Genomic DNA, 16,497 nt, shown 5'->3' with positions numbered 1-16,497 from the left:
GTTCCCTAACAAGTTGCTGGTAACTGACAACTTGCTTTTTCTGTTTTGTGCTTCTATTTCTGCACAAGCACAGCTCCAGGCTCTACTGTAATAAAGAGAAGCAAAGATTCTGTTTTCCTCCCTCTGTTTTGTAACCTCAAAGCAGTTCATCCCTGATTTGCAATTCTGTCCTCACCTTTCCTCTTGGTTTATAATTTCATCCAAGCGTAGTTGATCTCAGCATTAGAGAGGAAATAAGGATACCAAAATGGAGGACAGGCTCTTTACATAGGAGAATTTCCAAATACTAGCAAAGCAACTGAAATTTTGATTTTCTTGGTTACATAACATGAAGAACAGGTATGTTACCTAATCCAAAACATCTACTTGTTTTCAAATTCTGTAAGGCTAACACACTTATCAGCTGTGAGACTCCCATGCCCTTACAAAATTGCCTCCTACTACATACTGAAGATGTTGCTTCCATGTTTTCCATGGAGTTGCATGATTGGGATAACTGCTTTCCATGGAGCAACCTTAGTCCTCAGGCAACATGACATGGTGACATGGCCAGAACCAGACTCATCTTCAAGTCACAGGCCAAGGTCTACATGTATATCCAGATCTCTCCCTGTTACACTGTTGTGTTTTTTTTTGTTGTTTTTAAACAGACAAATTCTAACATCTGATTCTACTGTATTTATTTTGACCTGATTTGCATAGCTTGACACATTTTGTGAACATCTCCAGGGTCAACCATGTTGAATAAAATGAAATATATGCATTTCTTATTTCTTATGTAGCAGTGAACCCAATTATTCATACCAAAAAGACATTCATGTGGCAAATGGAAGTGAGGGATTACAAGACTTTTATAGTGTCATAACTGCAAATTAGGCCTTTTTTTTTTTTTTACTGTATAGCAGCTGGTCCAGCTGTTCATTTAACAGTGACATGATCACAGAAGCCACTAACTAGGAATCTCTGTCCTTCACTACAAGACCAATATAGTTCTCCAATGTTCTTTTTCAGTCTACTCACAGTTATTTTTTTCTCTCAGACCCTAATGTGCCTCCAAATTTCTTTAACGTTCCTTTTGACCTTCACACAGTGATTCTCACTGAGACTTCCACTATGCCACAGAAAATTCCTGAAGTTTTCATGCCTGTAATAAGTACAGCTGTAAACAAAATATGGCCCTAAATTACAACACTGGGTCTGAATACCCCCCACTTTTAGAACCAAATCCAATTTTTCTGAATTTTGCAAGTGGTCCTTCAGTTGAGCAAACTCTCATTCTACATGTTGTTAAATCTTCTTAAGTTCTCACCATCTGACTGCTGAAGCTGATGTACAGAGTTAGTGAAATTAAAAAAAAAAAGTAAAAAAGTTACCTCTGGGTAGGTCAGGTTTGGAGGAGGTCTGGTCAGCAACACACTTCTCTGCACCGAAGCATCCTTCCACCACCCAGGAAAGGGAGATGATTTGTCTCTGGTGGTAGCATTCCTAAAATAGGTGTGAAGGAGAATTTGCAGATAGCTGGGACATAGATAATCTCATAACACTTTTCACAGCAATTTAGCCTCCTCAGGCTCCGTGGCTCCAATTGTCTTTGTGCCACTTCACTGAACTATATCATTATTAACCCCTTGGCCTGAGCACCTAGTTCATTTCAAGACTTGTCAGGTCATTTCCTAGCCTGCAAAGGGTAACTGTATGCATTCAGGTACTCTTTGGTGAAATCTCCTTTGTCTGCAAAGACCATCCGCACTGTCTGGCACTGAGGATGTCAAAAACAAAGCTCTGAGGTGAATGAGACTGAAATGTGTAGACATGTAGGCTATCTCCTCCCCACCCTGCCCTGAATTTGCAGCACCTCCCAGGGGAAATCCCTGATCTAGGATCTATTATGGTCAGGTTTATGGCTCCCCTGCTGCCAGCTAGAGCAGGGGTACCCTGCTCTATATTGGGTTGGCTGGATCAACTTCCATCCACAGATCAAACCTCCCCCGGCCTACCAGCTGTCCTGGCTCACCCCAGGCTGCAGTCACTGCAGGAGATACGAGGGGGACACAAAAGCCAAAGCCACCAGCGGACAGGACTACCTCACACATGCTCTTAATAGCCGGCCTTTCCAACTCTGTCTCCCCCCTCCACCTTTGTTTCAGCTCCTTCATCAATCTCCTTTCTCAGCATCTGAGGGGCCCCTCGCCACCCGGCCTGTTACCACGGGAGGGCTCGCTGCTCCCTGCAGCTCTCGCTGTGCAAAGGGACACTGAATTGTACCCTCCGTTCTCCTGGAAACGGAGGAGTTCAGACCTCCCGTCACCTTCAGCAAAACCTACTGCTGCCTGTCAGTCACCGGCCGGCTCGATGGCAGCCACTACCTCCTCTCCAAATAGCTTTATTATTTTATTCATGCAGTGGTGCTGCTGTGAAGCAGCTGATGTATTTCATCCTGGAGGAGCTTGTTTTTCAGTGGTGTACAGCTTGTAAAAATGGCTTTGTGATGCACTGTGTTTTTCTCCTGGGTGAAAAGTGCTGTACAAATAAAGAACATTGCCATCTTATGAAATTCTCAGTGTGGCAAATGTTTTGCCATGGGTTGTCCTTTAGGAACTCTTTGGGCAGCCAACACCAAGGGTAACCCAGGCTACCAAAGCTGGGGAAGGCCTTGCACTACCTCCGCTTGTTTCATTCTGTCATCTAAAGCCACATTCAATCAGTATTATTTCCAGGATTTACTAAGCTTCTGCTGCCTCGAGAGAGCTTAGGACTAGGAAGAAAACTTAGCAACTTAAAAGAAAATATCCACTGCATTATGTAAAGCTATTCTTAGTGCATACACATAATTTCTAAGAAGCATAAGTCACAGTAAGTGTTTTCCAGTATTTAATAATAAAAATGGTAATCCAATAGGAAGTTCCTACTCTGCCAGTACAAAGTAGTTAAGTGTACCATAAAATTTTAGTACAGACTGTCTTCCTTTCATGAACTCCTCCTTCCCTGTGTGCTGTATGTGCAGATAGCTACCTCTCCTGCCTGTCAGAAGAGACTGAGAGGTGAGCAGTCACCAGGCTCAGCAGACAGCTCACCTGTTGTCACTCTGGAAACCTAAAGATTTTGGCATGATTTCATATGTAAGGGCTATCAGTACTAGCCTCTCACTGCTGACAAGTGCCTTCCCTTTGTCCCTTTGGATATTTTTTATCTTTAGGGCAAACTCATTTGCTGTCACGAAGTTCACATAGCCGGTGGCAAATTGCACCGTGTGTCTGGTCTGCAGAAGGCAAGGCATCATGCTTAGTGGGCCAATTACACGAGATGAATGGGGCTCGGGTGCCGAGCCCAGAACTGAAGATAGAGAGGCTACCTGATAAAGCAAACCATTAGGATGAACCATATTTTAAACGCCCCCACCTCCCCACACATACCTTTTTAACTTATCTGTGCCATTGCAATTTTTTATTTGGAAGCTGGGAAAAGACCGGGTTGTGGCCCTGGGCTGCCACAGAAGTTGTATATTATGGGGAGTATGCTTAGGGTGACAGTTATAAACACAGTCTTCAGAAAAACACTTCATTTACAAAACAGATTTGACAGCTCGGTTTGTTTGCAATGCAGAGCACTCCTCCCAAACCCCCCCCCCCATGGCCCTGTGAGCCTTGATTACTTCTTTGATGCCAGCTCTTCCATAGAGACCTCTGAAATGGAAGTGATGAATGAGGTCCTGTCAGGCTCCATTCCCTGGGTGGCCTTGAATCCATCCAGTTATCTGTTACACTGCCAGCCCTGACAGTGATGAACACAATGCAGGCAGCTGACAACACCCCTATTCATTACAAAAAGGGAAAAAAGGGAGAAAAAAAAAAAAAAAAAAAGAGAAAGATGGAAAGTCATATGTTTGCCACCCTTCAATGCTTCACTCATCTGCACTACCTTTAGAGGACCTGCTTGGGGAGGAGATGATGAAGTCTGTTTATACAATTATGGGGAACAGGAGAACCAACATCCCTAAGCTCCAGTAAAGCTGAGCATCAAACTGCCCAGATGCTGGCATTTCTTTTTCTTCTATTTTTTTTTAATTAAGCTGTCTGTGGCTCACATTTATTGCAGACACGCATTCTGATGGGTCTGTCACAGGCACAATGGCCACAGAGCAGCCTGATGACACTTCTCTTTTTGTGCATCACAGGCACAGTGTCTCTGCTAACCTAAGTCTTCACAAAAGGATGAAAGCTGGGAAGAACTGTTAGCCAGGTTTGTTGCAACTATGGCAGATTACAGAGCAGCTTTGTTTTCTCTGTAATCCTAGCTGAACAGCAAAGTTTCTTGCATGGGAATTGCTTCTCTGCATGCTCTCTTTCATTTCATCTTCTGCAGGTTGCCTGAACCAGCCAGTGCCTGCTTGTTGGCTTGTGTCGTCAGGACTGACCCATATGAGCTCACCAACAAGTTTCTTCCTTAACAGAGACTGGCAGAGTGATGTACACAGAGAGCCATCACGCTCTAAAGCTGCAGACAACAGAAGAGAGAGAGCAAAACATTCAGACCTACAACACAGAGCTTGTCATCTTTCACCCAGGCAGACATTGCCTAGCCTCACTCTGTCCTCACAAACTCCTGGAATTAAAAGTCAGTCACACATGCCTGAGTTTATACCTTAAAACACAAACCACACTACTTGTATTCCAGAGACACAGAAGTCTCATCTGTAAGGCAGACTGGGAAAAAAAAAAAAAAAAAAAAAAAAAAAAAGGTTTTCTGCCATAGTTTTTTTCCATGGCATGTCTCAGTTTTCCACCAATAAAACACAGAAGACCCAAAACATACAAGTACCCACTCCATACACTACTTCAATGTTTTATTTAAATAAAGAACCACCTGGCTGTCTCCTGCCCTTATTCCCCATTACAACTCATATTTTCCAAGCTGTCTCACATACCATACCACACAAGGCTCACATTACACTGGAAAAGGACACATTGCAAAACAATTCCCAAAGATCATTTCAAACATATGTTTCAGGGTTTGATTTTGCTCAGAAGTCACAATTCTCACAGGAAGCTTAATTTAAATGATTTTGTTTGTTTTGACTTTCCCAGAAGAGAGAATTCTCATAACGAGTGTTGGATTTATCCAAACGATACTAACCATTTAAACGGCATTTACTTTTCATCTTCTGTTTGAGCTCTGTCTGTAGTTGCTGGAAGAAGCCGTTCCAAAAGCAAATTGCATCTTAGAAACCTCTCTTCAGATGGACCAAGCCCTTCAGGTGCTTCTCTCTCTTCATTTACTACTGAGGGAGTGACAACACCAGGCTTAGCCTAGACACCTAACTTTGGTTAATAGTAAGATGTCAGAGTAACAGACTGCAGAGACCTTTCCTTTGTTTTCTCTTTTCTATGCTAAAAGAAGTGATGCTTTATCTCAGGAAACGATAGCTCCATCATTCACAAAACACATTACGATTCTTGAAAATTCTATTTAAAAACAGAACATTTCTTACACAGAAAACAACCACTCTGCTTCTCTTGTTGTTTTAAAACAGGCCTTCAGGCAAATGGAGTGGAAGAAATACCAAACAAGGAGTACAGTTGACAAGGCAGTATTGCAGAAGGAACGTAAAAAGACCCGGTGACAAGATAATCTGCACAGGCTGTAATGTCCTTCACTTATTTTCCCTATTAATACGCTAACATATACTTTTGCTCTCATGATCTCACAAATAGCAAACCCACCCACAGAAAGCACAGCCTGTAAATTAGTGGTTACTCCTGCACATCTTAATATCTCCCTCTAAGCTTCCATAACCCATTTTGTAAAACCTAGTGACAATGGTAAAACCTAAATCTAATTAAAAAAAAAAAAAAAAAAAAAACTATTTGAATAAAAAAGGGGAAGGCCCTTGATGAATGGCTGCATCTTGGCAGCGTTCTCTTTCATAAATCCGGGAGACTTGCAAGTTCAACCCCTCCTGCTGACTCAGCTGTTGCAACACCCCATAAGGAAGGGCAGCTTTCCTTTCCAGTAGGCAACTCCCAGGCTTTACAAGCCTGTAGCAGATATGCCCTATAAATTGCATGATCCACTCTGCCCTCAGCAAGGATGCCATTTTTTGCACAGGTTTAAAATCCTTTCATCATTTAAAACAGGAGCACTGCAGACAAGGAAGAAAGCAGAAATCCATAAGATCTGTGCTGCCACAAACACAGTACAGAGGATGTTCACCACTGGATTAACCTCTGGTAGACACTGCTCCACTGGGCACACTGAGTAAACCCTTTTTACAGCAGTAGTAAATCTGATGCTCAGGAGCATAAACCAAAAAGAAAGCCCAACTCTTATCCCAGCTTGGAAGATGCAGCAGTGGCTTTGCCTGCTGATGAGATACTGTACAAGGTCCACACTACAGTTTAGAGAGCCAAATTAATCCCGAGCAAATCCATTCTCTCAGACTTACAAATACAATCAATCAATATTCATCTAGACTAGCAGAACACGCTCCTGGAGAAAAAGAACATGGCAAAAAGAGTTTTCTTTAAAACAAATAAATCATTAACTACTGAAGCCAGCATACTACAAGCAGTTACTGAACATGCCCAGCCAACAAAAAGCAATAAGCAAACAACATAAATGCAGGAAAACAAGGGAAATAACATAATGTGGTCTGCTTTAATGCCAGAACCATAAATGCATGCTAGATGCCAGTGATCTCAAAAATCCTATCCAGTTCTGACCTTGGACATCCCGAAAAACAGGTATGGTTCTTTAGAGGCCTCCCTATGGAGCCAGACACTCACACCTCAAAAGCTCTTTTACCCAAATCATAAACAAAAAACTCCCATTTAGCAGATGGTGATGGTCGTACAGATGGGGAGAGAGAGCTGCAACTGCATCAGGAGACATGAAAGCCCGCGCCTCACAGACTGGTGGCACAGAATCAGAAGGGGAAGATGTAAAAGTCTTTACCCTGCCCATAAGCCTGCCCACCTTCCCCCATAAAGTCACCAGAGTAGATGTGGTGGAAGACCTGGACCTGCACTGCAACCCGGTACCACCAGATAAGCACAGAAAGCAGGACTGGACAGGGGCCGCTTCCCTGTGCTGTGGGGGCCCCCCAAGCACTCCCTTCCCCAGGACACTGGGAATTGTTCCTGTAGCACTCCTGAAAGCGTTAATCAGTAATAGGCATTTACTGATCTCCCACAGTTTATCACCCAAAATAATCTGCAAAATGTGGCAGGGAAACGTATTTATTTTCTGTTCCAATATAAGCACAGCATATGGCACTGCCATTCAAGAGTTCCCAGAAATGCCTGCAGTTGTCTTTTTCAGCTTATTTTTGAGCAAGAAATCACACGTGTCTAATTGCTTGTGCCTGGGATTGGGCAAATAAAAATATACACTACCTTTAATCCTAAATGATCTTTTCATATGACAGCCTGGAGCGCTGCATTTAGCTAAAGCTACTGAAACGTAGTGTGTGGCGTAGTGTGCATGTATTAAAATAAAATGACCTTTTTTTGTGGTTAACTAAAATGAATGCAGAATTAAGACTTCTGTATGTGTCCTTCCTATTCATCCTAAATGCAGGAAACGCACGCTGCCAACGCCTTGGGGCTGACAAGAAGGCACACAAAACAAACCTCAGTGCCTTTTCTCCTTTCTTCCACTTGAGCTGAGCAAACCTGCAGCAGGCTCACTGCCTTCACACTGCCGGCGTGTCTGAGTAGCAGAGCTGTAGTGCTGGAAGGGAGGCACTGGCTGCAGGCTCCTGCCCCAAGGACAATTCTGCTACACCCATGTTATTCCCTACAAATGTTTCTCAGACCTCATCCTGGAGGCCTCCCGCAAGGCAGAGTCCACAATGTTATTTCCCAGTGCTCTGACCATCACTATCTTTGACAAGTTTTTCCTAACGTTTTATCCAGATTTCCTCCACTGCAATTTACACCCATTTTTTCCTCCTCATTTTGATGCCAGATCCATTACAATCTTAAGCTCTCTCACAATGAAATAGTTGCAGACTAAACCTTTCTACCTAGGTATTTGTATACTGCCAACCACCACAGCAGGATCTGGGGCATCTGAACAGCTGCTTGGACAAGTAGAACTAAAGAAGCTAAATAAACAATTTCCAGGAAAAATGAGGCAGTCTGAACTTTTAAAGAGCCACAAAGCCTGGCAATTTCTTCACAGATAAATTACTGGGGGCTCTATAGGAAGCTTTTGTGCAATGCCAATCTGCTGAGAGCTGCCTCTTGTAAACTTGCAGCTAACTCAATCCCCAGCGTAACTCCTGTATTTACACTAGAGATGAGTTTTACTCCAGAGGTTAAGGATGGATGACTGGATCCTTTGGCATCTGAAAAATCTTTTTTTTTTTTTCTTCCCCACTTCCAATCTGGTTGTTGAACTTTTCTGCCTTTTGCTGCAAATAGCCACTGAAGTCTGACTAATCTAGACCATTTCCCTTTCCTTTCTATCCAGTGGTAACAAAAACTTCTTCATTTGCAAGTTCTCTGCAAAGCGTCGAGCTGATGGACAAGAATGAACTGCCAGCATCACTACTGGGGCAAAAGAATCCATCAGTCCTGCCAGGACTCTTTTATTTGAGTTAATCAAAAGCATGGGAACATCTTAAACACCAAGAGCAACTCAGAAGCTTCCAGAGTTTCCCAAAAATGATTCTGATCAATGGACCAGATTAATCAAAGAACGGAGAAAGGCTCACAGCTTGCAGCTCAATTACAAGGGTGATTCACTTCTAAGCGTACAAGGCCTTAAAATGGAAATAACCCAAGCAAAGGAAAGGAGCAAATCAAAGCTCTGGGAAGAGCCCTACCAATGCAGGAACAGGGTAAAGACAGGAGTTATTTTTACTCGCTTCTACCTCTCACCCCATAAAAACCGGATACAACCCAGAGGGAAAGCATTTCAGCAAACACCTGGGACTGCAGCACCTCCTGAAGGATAAGGCCCCTCAAATTACTGCCTCATACCAGCTGCCCCATGGCCCCCGATGCAGGCAGAGGCAACCACACGCGCTCACACAGTGTCTCTGAGCCCCTGTAGAAGGCACAGCTGGGCTGCACAGAGCTCCTTATGCTCCTTTGCCTTTTGAAAGGTTGCGCCAGGTTCTGAGGGCCTGCTCCATCCGTCAGATCTGCCTCTGCTGCTGGGCTCACTGGGCTTCCAGAGTTGAAGAACTCTAAGAAACTTCCCAGGAAAGGTAAGGTTTGGCAGCTGAAAGGAAGCTCTAAGCTGGCGTCCTGCTTTTCTCTTCCGTGCCCCAGAGCCCTTCTGTAGGAGGCTGCGTGCACCCCAGTTTGTCTTCAGACCCGCTTCTTTGCTGCTTCTGATCACCACTTATGCACATAGAGGTCTCTCGCAGGCTAACAAGTGGGGTCCTGCTGAGGAAAATCTTTACTTTTAAAAAAAGGGGAGGGGAGTAGGGGTGGACCAGAGTCAGAACAAAGCCCTTGTTTAACTTGAAGCCCCAAGTTAAACGCCTTTCTTTTCTCGCACTGTATGTGCTATTGTTAAGTTTTGTCAGAGGAACAGATATTTCAGGAATAACTTCAGAGTTACCACCACAATGATTGATGACCGGTCAAAAGAAACATCCAGAAAGCAATAAGCTGTAAAAAGGGGAATGCACTCAGCCTGGCTCAGGATTGCCTAGCTGTGCCTTTCAAATTTCTTTCATCACATCTGTGCCTGTAAGCTCTGCAGGGTGAGAACAGGCAAGGACTTTGTGAAATATTTGGAGGTGCCGATAGGTAATCCGTATTGCCATCGGTAGCAACCTGAGGATAAAAGATTTAAAGAAATGGAAACACGAGGACTTGGGGGGGAGGGGGAAAAAAAGAGCAAGAACAGTGAGATTTATGTAAACCCATTGGGAGTGCACTGGAAAGCTCTGATGAAAGACTGAGATTGCTTTGAAAGAGAGTGTATTGAAGAAAAAAGCAAGGGTTGTATACTGGGAGGGAGGTTAGCTGGGTCACTTATCAGTCTGTCCTGATTTTCCCCCTTCTTTCCCTGAAATTGTGCACATGCCATATGAATCTCTCACACCCCAAAGCCTGCTCTCAAGTGAAACATCACACAGAAGGGTGAAATTGTGTGGAATTCGATTAACTTATGCTGCTGTTAGTGCCAAAGCCAAAGGCAGTTTATGTGTGAGAGGATGGGGAGAAAGACCACGGCACAAAATAGACTTAGATTATATGGGGGACACGTCCAAAACCATGCATAGCTAAAAAGCCTATACGTCAGCGAGATGTTGGCTCTTACAGGGTCAGCATTCAACTCAATGCCAGCTAAGTAATTGCATGCTACCTACCTATAAACACCTTCCATGCTTTCAATAGTGCTTTGTTGGTTTCTTTTTCCAGACTTTGTCCTGCCCGGCGCATAACAGGAACCTTTTCTGTTCTGAACCAGACGATAGAAAAGTGAGTTATAGCTATAAACGCCTGCCAGTGAGTATAGCTGCCTGGCTGCTACGTGTCATGGCTCCCCATTACAGCCAAGGGACAGCTATAACCCAAACCAAGTGACCTGCATCCTTTGGAAGAGAGGACGCTATGGAAATGCAAGCCCTCAGTGCTGTCTTTGGTAAGCTAGTCTCTTTTGGTAACTCAGGAAAAGATTAATAAAAATTTCCTCTAACACAAGCAATTACGGTTTTAAAAACAGGAGCCAAATTTTTGAAGTAGTTCCTAAGTACAGGAAAGCAAAGAGGCATGCACCGTCAGGTACGAAAGCAGTAACAGAGCCTCAGTACTGTAAGCCAGATGTCTGAATTTGGTTATTTAAATTACACCTTTCCCCCAGACTTTAGCTTTTGTCTTTTTGGTGCGCATTTCATACAGAAGCACAAAATGTAGTGTTTCTTATGTCTTCTCACTGCAGATCAAGCATGCTGCTCATGAGAGGCAGGTACAATTCTTTGCCATGGTCGTCTTCCCTTTTTGCCAGTAATTATGGCAGGTTTGCGCCAAAAGACACGTTAACCTCTGACACTGGCTTTCAGCAATTTTGAGGCTCTTTCCATGCACACCTCCTTGAGAACAGCAAGCAAGCATCTCCAATCAAACAATGTAGCTTCCAGAAAAGCTTTACCCCACTATCAAAGGTTAAAACTGCCTGACACTTGAAGGCAATTTGATCCATTTGCAGCACTCCTGGTTGTTATTAAGCTCACTTAGAGGGAATCAGTTAAGTTCCCGTCCTGCCTATTCCACCCAGCCCCTCATTAGATTTGCAAAGATTAAGTACAACTTAAGCATACTACAAAAGAATATAGGCTGCAATCACTTCCTTTTATGATAAGCATGGAAGCCTGTTTCTACAGACAGGGAGAGATGGACACAGAGCTCTGCAGATCCCACAGAGACATCAGTAACCCTTCAGCCAAATGAGCACTCCAACAAAAGCGCAAGGACAGCAACTGATCCTTGTGACAAAGCAGGCAGAAGCAGTTTCCATGAGGATAGCTGCAGCAATATGGAGTAGTAAAAGCTAAATCCAGGTGAAGTTTAAATAGTTATGTTGATAGAGTGTGCCAGTAGAAAGTGCAAATCCACTTGCATGCTGCTCAGCTTGAGATAATTTTCCCCTGTACAACCGAGGACTGCTTGTCTTCTCATTATTTGGTCTGTATGCACGTGATGTTATGTTTAAAAAGAAAAGACCTTTCTCCCCAAGACTGGAAGGAAAGTGCTGATAAGGAGTTTGGTTCAGCTTCTGTTTATTTGGAGTTATCTCTCCAGTGACAAATCAGCACACCTTCCCCTGTTGCTTGCTATCGGCATCTCCATCAGCCTATGTCTAACAACTATGGTCCCAGCTTACCAGCAGACTGTACAGCACAAGAGGAAATCTCAGAAGGTTCTCACTCACTGCCAGACTTCTCATTAAATGCAGGGAATTTACATTTTCCTCTGACTTACTGCACTATTAGAAATGATATGGGAAACTTCCAGTTCTTCGCAATTTGTCTGATACACCTACAACAGCGTCAAACGTGATGCAACACCACCTTAAAGGCAGTGCCAACCATGAGCGTAATCCTAGGTCTGCTAAATTCAGAGCACCCCATTTTTATTTGCAAGCCTTAGTTATCAAAACCACCCACGTTTTTCACAGAGATGTGTTTCTACCTAATTCACCAGGAGGAGGCAAGGCTGATTAGCATCGGGATGAAACAGACTGGGTTGAAATGCCAACTGCCCTTTGGTGGGGGACTCTGAGGACTTGAAGCAGGGTTTGGAGATAAGAGGAAGAGCAGCTTAAAAGGACACTGAAAACCCAGAACGGAATGTGATCAAAACCAAACTTTGCTTAGAAATTCCTCCTGATCCTCAAAAATCTCTCAGCCATCCAAAACATGAGCTCGCAATGCCAACTGATCTCTTTGACACTCACCGGTCCCTGGGTTTTCTAAAAGTCACAGGTCTACCAAGCTAAACAACACAGTAAATTGCATTCACATCATGCGTTTACGCTCCTCTAGTTTGAACTGTCTATTGCAAATATAATGAATTTGTACTGACAGGACATTTCTGAAAATGCACACAAAACCCAAGTCACTGGGATTTGAGGCTGCCCCTTAAGCAGGACTGGAGAAAGTTTGTCCTGTGCAAATAAAGGTCCAAGCACGGTAGTTGATTCTCAGCACTGATGTGCAAACCTTTACACTCCCTGCAGCTGTGCCCAGATCCACATCAGCTCGAGTTTCAAATTCTTTTTTCAGCTCACCCCTGCCTTCTTCTCTCAGACCATGCACATGGAGCAGAAGCCAAACCTCTTTGCTAGACGCATGGTGTGGAGGCATTTCTGCCCAACCCCACAGTCCTTCCACCCCATCCCCAATCCCCCAAAGACATTAACAAACAACAGAAAGGGCAAATCAGTCTGAGCCGGTTTTAAAACCAAATAGCTTGGAAATTACTTCAGTCTTAAATCCAAGTTTGAAGGTCACCTTTATATTACCTTTAATGTTTGCAGGATAAAAAGGGAAAGGTTTCAGAGGTACTGAGTGCCTACAACCGTCCGTGGTCTGTAACGTGTAACGTTTGTGCTCTCCCTGAGACTAGAGATGAGCTACTGGAGGTAAGTGAAGCAGGAGAATGAATGCATTAGCAACACATCTACCTTCAAGAAGGCATTGTTCCTTACATTTCCAGCTTACATTAATACATCTCTCTTGCTCAGTTCACGTAGCTCTTTCACAGAGAGATATCATTAACTTTTCAAGAGGCACAAAATAGAAGGGCATGCCTTTGAACTTGGATCAGTTCAGAGATAAGGCATTATCTGGTAATAATCCAGGTTTTTCTGAAACTCGAGGGATCCAACAACTGCTATTACAATGCAGCTGCTTAGCAGAGAATACTGGGCATCACTTACACCTTAACAAAGCATTACATCCATTTTCCTTATTCTGCGTGATTCTCCACTGAGTCACACAATCCATTAAAAAAAAAAAATAGCTTTTATTTACAGCCAATTTTTGTTTACACCAGCTGATACCGCTAAAGTAATACCTACTAAGGAAAGCACAGATAGAACAGCAAAGGCACCTTACAAGAGCTCCTACAGCACAATTCCAAGTCACACCCTGAATATGGGCTACTGGCTGCTGCTGGTGAAGCCAGCAACAAGTAGCTCAGGTGGCTACAGGTCCCCGCTTTCAGACAGGAACCACTAACATGCCTTCACCCTGAGAGGTGGATGCATCACCCAAGCTCAGGGAGGCAACGACTGAAGAGGCACTGCCAAATTTAGGTCAGCTGGATGTGGTCCTTAGGGCTGCTATTACGTTCACTGCAGAGAACAAGCCACTGGGAAAAAAAAAAAAAAAAAAAAAAAAGAGAAAGAAAGAAAGAAAGCTGTTGGTGTATCTCACAGCAGGCAGATAGCCTTCAGCTGTGGGAGGCATTAACATTTAGCCATTTGAAGGCAATGGAGCTGTGACAATTTACAGAGCTCTGCCCACAGGCCTGGGGGCTCTTGCAGGGTTATGTCCCAGACTTCATTTATTTATTTATTTTTAAGTCCATTACTGCATAGTAATGAAGAACAAGAGCAAATGAATTGTATCAACATAACAGCACTAAAGTGATAACACATGGAAAAGTGCTGATTTGAACTACATAGTAGCATGTATAGCAAATGAATTTTTGTGTACTTTAATCAGCATGCTCAAGAAATACTGAAATGTGAAATAGATGAAGTTATAAAGCCACTCACTTTAGCAGCTGCAGTTCCTCCGAGCTTTCTCAATTATGAAATTTCCAGTTATCTGTTTCAACTGTATTTTAAGAAAAAGAAGGTAAATAGATAGTCTGTATTTTCAGAAGTAAAAGAGATTGAGCTTGCAGCTTGATTTGTACCAGAGTCGGCCTACAAGATTCTTCAGTAATTTCATTGCTCAAGAATAAACGCATTAAGATTCACAAGCATTGTATTTGCTAATCCTAATCTAAACTAAGAGTCAACAGGACAGATCCACTTATTCTCAGAAGGATTTAGTTGCAAATATGAACATTACTGCTAAAACAAATTAGATGTCAGCTCAAATACCTGCAGGATCTATTTTCTTTACTAGTCAGTCAACAAAAAGAATTCAGAAAAGACATAAATTTGTAGCCACTTTGTCAAAAATCCTATTTTCTGTTTACCAGGCTACTGATAAAATCCTCTAACTTGCTCATTCATAAGAAAAAATAAAATCTTAGAACAGACTCAATTTATGCTACCCATCCTTTTTCTGAAATGTGATTTCACAGTGGTACAAGTTTGTGCTCTGCTATCAAAACACATCCCCTTAGGCTCCCAGCAATCTGAGGACAGAGCACCCTGTTACAGGGAATAAAATTAACGTACCTCAAAGAAACCGCTGACCTTTCCCTGGAACGTTACCAGTCTCAGCTAAGAGGCGACTATGGGTAACAGGCACATTCCCAACATGATTAAATACTAGGAAACAAGTCGAGAGAAATCTCAGAATTTTATTTTTAATCCTGCTGGTAATCTCTACTGTGGTTTAGATTTACCTGTTGTATTTCCTCTCTGCAATGAACTAGGAGCACACAAGGCCAGGTACTACTTCTCAGGAGTAAATGGCTGCTAACCTTGACCAGATCGTTTGCACTTGTGACAACACCTGGAAGCCATTACACAGAGTGGGCTCTGTTCAACCATTTGATTTTCCTTGCAGAAAGTGTCTTTTTTAAAAAACAGAATAAACAAAAAAAAATGTGTATAAAGCTTTGCAAAGTATTAAAAATGGTGGTTAAATAGAACTAAACTGCCTTGCCAGTACAGAAGTGTAACTTACCTTGAACCAACTTCTACATCTGAAACTGAGACATAGTTCCATTCTTCAAATAACTTGTTTGTTGTTTTTGTTTTTCTGGAAAAACAGGGAAGTAAGAATCTTATAGCCATCTAAATGTCATTCTCAGTTCTTTACAGGATGCACTTACTTTGGACTAAAAGATTGGGATTCATCTGATCAGATTTCAACATCTGTATCTGACTTGGTTGTCCAGGCTCCTTTCAAAATCAATGAAAATTAAGCAGGCACGTCTCTATGGCACAATTAAATTCATACTAAAGCAGGCATCTAAAGAAAGTAAAGAGCACCTATTTTTCTTGGAAAGGCAAACTAACGCAAATGTAGACAACTGCCCTGTACATGTGTAAAGCCAGTAAAATTAAATTCCACTCAGATAAGATGTACAAAGCATCGCTCATGAAGTGTAATAAAAAACCCACAGTGTGGAACAGCTGTTTTATGCTGCTTAGCCATAATATTTATTCAGGCCTGTTCTAAATAGAAACAGGAGTCACCGCTGTATGCATTAAATCATCTGCTCTCCCTAGTCTGGGTAACTTGAAGCTCTTCTAATATTTTAAGAGGGGAGATACCTTGATGAATAACCCAGGGAGAAAACAACAGGCCTACTGTGTCCTAATAGCTGATCTCAGGACCTTTGCTTAAGAAAAACTGTGTAGTCCATGTGCTGTCTTATAGTTATGCTCTGGCATTCGGGTGACTTACTTCTGAGTCTTGGTATGCTCAGAATATTTCTCAGGCTTCCAAGAGTAAATCCAGAGGAAATCATTTTGGTGTAAGGATGTGAATTTATCAGTTCAGTGAGGTTAACGCTGGCCAGCAGTTGCACAGTAAAAGGAACACCACGAAATAGGAATCACAGGTGGGCTGCTCTATCCGCTGCTCAGAAATGCTTTCTTCAGTCTGACACTCCTTTTGTACCTATATAGAGACAGATATTTTATACTCCTTTACGTATTAATTTTATTTGGAAGGTTGGGAGACAAAATAATGTAAGGTACGTGCCAAAGATTATACAGCTGCAACCTAAAAACTTGCTGTTTGCAGACTCTAGTCAGACCAATCCCAAATAAAGGATGTGGGGCTGACAACAAGAGAAGTGTGAGAAGAATATGTGATAAGAATTTCTGGGGAAAACATCA

General features: G+C 42.7%; 1 long non-coding RNA gene across 2 annotated transcripts in view; it reads right to left on the bottom strand.

Moving 5' to 3' along the window:
• The window catches only part of LOC118166815, a 44,738-nt gene extending 29,583 nt beyond the window's left edge, over positions 1 to 15,155 (bottom strand). For both annotated transcript variants that reach the window (XR_004750738.1, XR_004750739.1), the window contains exons 1-2: positions 15,051 to 15,155; positions 1,374 to 1,485 (exon numbers count right to left, since the gene is read on the bottom strand). This is a non-coding gene — a long non-coding RNA (uncharacterized LOC118166815). The remainder of the gene's footprint in view (positions 1 to 1,373; positions 1,486 to 15,050) is intronic.
• Positions 15,156 to 16,497: the final 1,342 nt, after the last annotated feature.

The sequence above is a fragment of the Oxyura jamaicensis genome, chromosome 4, assembly GCF_011077185.1.
Source record: "Oxyura jamaicensis isolate SHBP4307 breed ruddy duck chromosome 4, BPBGC_Ojam_1.0, whole genome shotgun sequence".
NCBI classification, from domain to species: Eukaryota; Metazoa; Chordata; class Aves; order Anseriformes; family Anatidae; genus Oxyura; species Oxyura jamaicensis.
Note: the sequence above shows the minus strand (reverse complement) of the source record. Positions and strands in the feature narration are given on the sequence as shown.